General features: G+C 41.1%; 1 non-coding gene across 1 annotated transcript; it reads left to right on the forward strand.

The window, feature by feature from the left end:
• Positions 1-4,515: 4,515 nt before the first annotated feature.
• Positions 4,516-4,590, forward strand: Trnat-ugu (transfer RNA threonine (anticodon UGU)). The gene has a single exon. It is a non-coding gene; the product is annotated as a tRNA-Thr (tRNA).
• Positions 4,591-5,834: the final 1,244 nt, after the last annotated feature.

A 5,834-nucleotide genomic window follows, 5' to 3' on the forward strand; every position in this document is an offset into this window, starting at 1 on the left:
CCACCAGTAAGTCTTTTGGAAAGAATGTTGAAAGAAAAATTCTTTCTGTATTCCTTGATAAACAAAGCATTGCTTCGGGTAACTGTAGACAATTTGATTCCATCAGATTGAAATAAATGTAGCAAAAGAATGACACCCAACCTATAGTTTTATCTGCCAGCAAATCTAACACCAAGGGTGATACAAAAGACAGCACAATATCTAAGAACATATTGTCACAACAGACAAAGGACATGGATCAGATATGTAGATGATTTTCAAACTATAATGACGGAAAAAAATCGCAACACCAAGAAATAATTAATGTAAATTAATGAAATTTTGAGAATACATTACTCTAAGTAACATATGTAAGTAATTAACGTTCCAAGATCACAGTGTAATGGAAGTGCGAGATAAGCCACTGAAAATTTGAAATGCTTGTACATTAATAACAAGTGTAACCACCAGAATGTTGAATATAAGCATGCAGATACGCATGGATTGTATTGTGCAGGAGCCAGATGTCAGTTTGTTGGATGTAGTTCCATTAGTGCTGCACTTGATTCGTTATTACAGCGGTGGTTAATGCTGTTCGTGGATGACGCTGGAGTTGTCGTCCGACGATGCCCAATACTTGCTCGACTGGAGACAGATCTGGTGATCGAGCAGGCGAAGGCAACGTGTCGACACTCTGCAGAGCATGCTGGGCTACAACAGCAGTATGCAGACGTGCATTATTCTGTTGGAAACCATCCCCTGGAATGCTGTTCATGAGTGGAAGCACAGCAGGTCGAACCATCAGATTGATGCATAAATTAGCAGTCAATGTGCATGGGGTACCCACGAGAGGCTCCTGCTGTCATACAAAATCGCGCACCAGACCAAATCTAGGTGCAGGTGTCTAGCATGCAAACAGCTTCATTGCAGACCCTCAGCTCACCTTTATCTAACCAATACAGTGCCATCACTAACACGAAGGCAGAACCGGCTTTCATCAGAATACACAACAGACGTCCAACTTGCCCTCCAATGAGTTTCCGCTTGATAACACTGAAGGCGAATATGACGGTAGTTTGGAGGCGGGGAAATGCACTCGCTCTGAGCTCTCCTTGAAATAACCTATTTGTAACAGTTCGTTGTGTCGCTATGGTGCCAATTGGTACTCAAGCTTCTGTTTCAGATGGAGTATGATGCGCCAGAGACATACTTTGAACAAGATGGTCTCTCCTCTCGGTAGGTCCACTTGGCCGTCCGGAATCCGATCTTCTTGCGACCATGCATTCTCGTGACCACCGCTTACAGCAGTGATACACAGTGGCTACATTCTTGTCAATTCTTTCTGCAGTACCGCAGAAGGAACACCCAGCTTGTCGTAGCACTATAACACGACCTCGTGCAAACTCAGTGACGTGTCTCGCCTTGAAAGTATTCTTGGCTAACGTCAACTCACCACATCCAGACTCAAAGGTAATTAACTCTCATGACTATTACAGCATGTTTTTGAAACAAACCTAATGTGTATTCTCATAGTGGTGCTATTAGCGCCACTCTTACGCAACTGACGCGAAATTTGAATACACATCATATTTCAGATATAGGAACATGCCTATCAGCTTTCGTTTATGTCAGGCAACTCCTTCTTGGTGTTGTGAATATTTTTCTGTCAGTGTATAATTAATGTGTCTCAGTACTACTGGTTATACTAAAAATCAACTACTATTTGGGTAATTTAAGAAGAATACTATTAACCACACATAAAGATTTCAAATTAAACAAAATAATAGCACAGAAAGATACGATCAATCAAGTATTAAATAATATGGAATCAAGAGTAACTATCTGGACTAACGACCATAACGCTAATGTTAATGTCAGACCATTTCAAGAAGAGGTCGATGTATTAGTAAGGAATCACCCAAGACAAAATATTCTTCGGATAAGATAAAGCCGTCAGTCATCCTCATAGGAGCATATCTACTCACGTAATAGTCCATAGTTCTACATTAAAATAAACAAAAACTCCTACACATGAATCTGGGAAAATGGCGTGCTTCTCTGTTAAGAAAGTTTGTAGCATTGGCCTACGATTAATACTGTTATGATGTGGACTTAAAGTGGTACTAAACAATGCCTTTTCTTACTTTGCATGTGGCGAGATTTAATCACATAAAGACTGAAATCAGTTTCATCATGTGTATAAGTAAAACAAATAGATGTTGCAGTCTTGAGGAAATTTAATGTTGTATATACTCATGACTACTAAACATCGTTTTCCCATGAGGTTAATCACAGAAAGCTGCTGAGATGAAAAGAGACGTCCCAAGGATGACACATGTGGCTTTCTTGAGTCTTATCAAGAGGAATGCACAGAAACGAAAGGCCATTCAACTGAAAGCTGATGGACAGACCTAATGATTCCTTAACTCAGTCATCATCTATTGGGGACACAAACCACGATCAACAATGCGAAGCAATCATTACCATCATAGCATGGAAAACTTGGTGACATTAATGACATTACAGAATTGTTGTTAATTTCCTGATTTGAACTATTACAATGTAAAATCATATATTAACGGAGCAAAACAAAATTAATACTCATTCATAAATCGGTGATCTATGATTTAAGCGACCATATTTTACAGACTGATAAAATACCTATAAGTGTGACAGACAATATCTATCACCTAGATGTGTAAAGCATACACAGAACTGACGTTTGTGGTTCATGCAGACTGGTGAACTGTAGTAGAAACCTAGATAACATATACTAATATTATTTGGGTTGAGACCCTATAGGATCACGCAAAGCATTCTGTCTGATTTGAGCATTTTTCCTGGACATGCACGATCATCTCAGCTTTCCTGTGTGAGGTACCTCTGTATCTTCAGCACACTAAATCAGTTTAATGTTTCCGAACATTTGCCACATGATCTTTGCATTATGTTTAGGGTCAAGATAATTCCATTATTCATTGGTATAAAGTGCTTCCTGACTGGAAATAAACTGATGTAACATTTTATTTCCACTATTAAGGCCACTGATTTCGCATTTTCCGGAAGATATTTTCCTCTCTTATGTTGCGGAGATATACCTTGTTTCAACAGATTGCAAAGGCGCCCTATTCGGTCACTGCTGACAGCAAAAGCACTTGGGAACGCAGTTTTAAAAACCTGAATCTTACCTTTGGACCCTAGTAATCAATAAACGACTGTCCTTCTGATTTCTTCCTTCCAATTTCCATATCACTTTTAGGCTTCTTTCATATCGTTGGTTTTACTTCTATGAAGCTTTGAAGGAATTCACCCTGTTCAGTTTTTGCTTGGAAGTCAATAAATATAGCGTATAGTTCTATTTTGTAGCTCTAACGCTAAGTTTCAGGTTTGAGCCCAACTGCAACCATATCGACGATGTTTAGGTTGAATTATATTCACTTTCCTACGTTTGCGTGTTTATTTTTCACACTTGCTCGTTTTATGGCTGTATGTCTCGGAAATTCCACTGCATTTTTCTCTTTTTCATTACTTCCTGACATTTCTCACAAACATCACCACTGTGTAACATTTTACCTCCTATTACAATATACATAGATTAAACCAAAGATTAAAATACAATATCGACTATTTTCTCTGTTTAAACAGTGCTGACAATTTAAAAATTTGAGAAAGCCTATTTGTATTGTATTTGTGGAGTTTCTCTTCAGTTAAGGTGATACGGTGGCTGCATAACAATATAAATACTCCGTAGATATGAGTAAGGAATATAATGTATTCACAACGAAACTGCCCGTAAAACTGATGGGTTACGTGCGTAGTACAGTAAGATTCGTTTCAAGTATAAAGGTATTTGCTGACAACATACAAGGACAGCGCAATAGCGATTTCGTACGATTGTAGGCTGCCTTTTATGAAAACTGTGCTCCTCTTCTCTCATAATTTTCCTCTTTTACGAATTATGCTTACGTTATTGAACTGTCATAGACGAATTCATGGGTTAAACCTTGTATTCATTCAGTAAAGGAAACAATAACAACGCAATGTGAACGAGGTGAGTTAGAAACGGTTTCAGGTCAATGGAATTGACACTCTGAAAAGTAAATACAATTTAATGATAATTAAATAGACACCCTAGCTGCAAGCAGGCGTTGATACACTTCATTGGGGACATGTTGAAAATGTGTGTCCCCAATGAAGTGTATCAACGCCTGCTTGCAGCTAGGGTGTCTAATTAATTATCATTTCATTTCGAGAAAAGCTGCATGGTCATCGACGGTAACTGTTCTTTCGGGAACAGATACTACCGTCATATATAGTTAAAAATATGGGTTCCCGGCCTTTGACCTTCTTGTGCGAACGCACACGCTATGCCCGAACTCGTACGGGACTTGGTAGATTAATCTGCCACGAGTAATGAGTATGATGGGCAAACATCTATTAGGCGCACTACGAATGTAGTGTTGTGGACATGTTGGGAATGTGGATCTCACGGGGAGCGTGCAAGGGATAAGTCCCTGCAGACGCACTATCCTCTGTGCCCGCGGTGGCTCAGATGGATAGAGCGTCTGCCATGTAAGCAGGAGATCCCGGGTTCGAGTCCCGGTCGGGGCACACATTTTCAACATGTCCCCAATGAAGTGTATCAACGCCTGCTTGCAGATATGGTGTCTATTTAATTATCATTTCATTTCGAGCAAAGCTGCATGGTCATCGACGGTAACTGTTCTTTCGGGAACAGATACTACCGTCACATATAGTTAAAAATATGGGTTCCCGGCCTTTGAGCTTCTTGTGCGAACGCACACGCTATGCCCGAACTCGTATGGGACTTGGTAGATTAATCTGCCACGAGTAATGAGTATGATGGGCAAACATCTATTAGGCGCATTACGAATGTAGTGTTGTGGACATGTTGGGAATGTGGATCTCATGGGGAGCGTGCAAGGGATAAGTCCCTGCAGACGCACTATCCTTTGTGCCCGCGGTGGCTCAGATGGATAGAGCGTTTGCCATGTAAGCAGGAGATCCCGGGTTCGAGTCCCGGTCGGGGCACACATTTTCAACATGTCCCCAATGAAGTGTATCAACGCCTGCTTGCAGCTAGGGTGTCTATTTAATTATCATTTCATTTCGAGCAAAGCTGCATGGTGATCGACGGTAACTGTTCTTTCGGGAACAGATACTACCGTCATATATAGTTATAAATACAATTTAGAGTCTTAATCATTTTACTTCGTGTGGGAACTCGACATTAATTCCCATTTTGATATCAGCAATGTTAATGTGTAGGCCTTACATACTTTGCACTGTCTAAACTGAAAAAAAGCCTGCATCAGGAACGATGCCGGTAACGACACACTCGGTGACACAGACCTCGGATTCACTCGTGACCTGAAACCAGTTTGCTGTCTGTATTCAGGCGACAATAAGTTACTACAATCGTTTCAAAACGGGGGAAAGCGTTAATTACAGACGGCTCGTTACCTGACTTACGTTTCCCGCGGGCATTAGCAACAGTTTAAGCCGTTCGTTGCAGGTGGCGATAGGGGCCGGGCTTTTGTTGTGGATTAGCACACTAATTAGGAGCGTCTGCAGACAGCAGGGCGACGCCCACAGAGGCTGGGGGCAACGGCTGGGATCTCTCTAATTACAGAATCCGCTACAACTCCGCAAGCTTGTTGCCAAATGTTAGTCTACAGCTCGGCGGTATGCTTTCAGCTGTCAAGCATGCTGCTCAGATAGCAATTTTGTCAAGGGTAGGCGAAACACTGGCCGCCGACTGTCCCACACATCCCCTTCACTTTCGTCTGCTTTGGTCAACTTTCCCTGTCCTGTACTGTCTTTCTCTCTTCCTT

This window comes from Schistocerca nitens, chromosome 6 (assembly GCF_023898315.1).
Source record: "Schistocerca nitens isolate TAMUIC-IGC-003100 chromosome 6, iqSchNite1.1, whole genome shotgun sequence".
Taxonomy (NCBI): Eukaryota; Metazoa; Arthropoda; class Insecta; order Orthoptera; family Acrididae; genus Schistocerca; species Schistocerca nitens.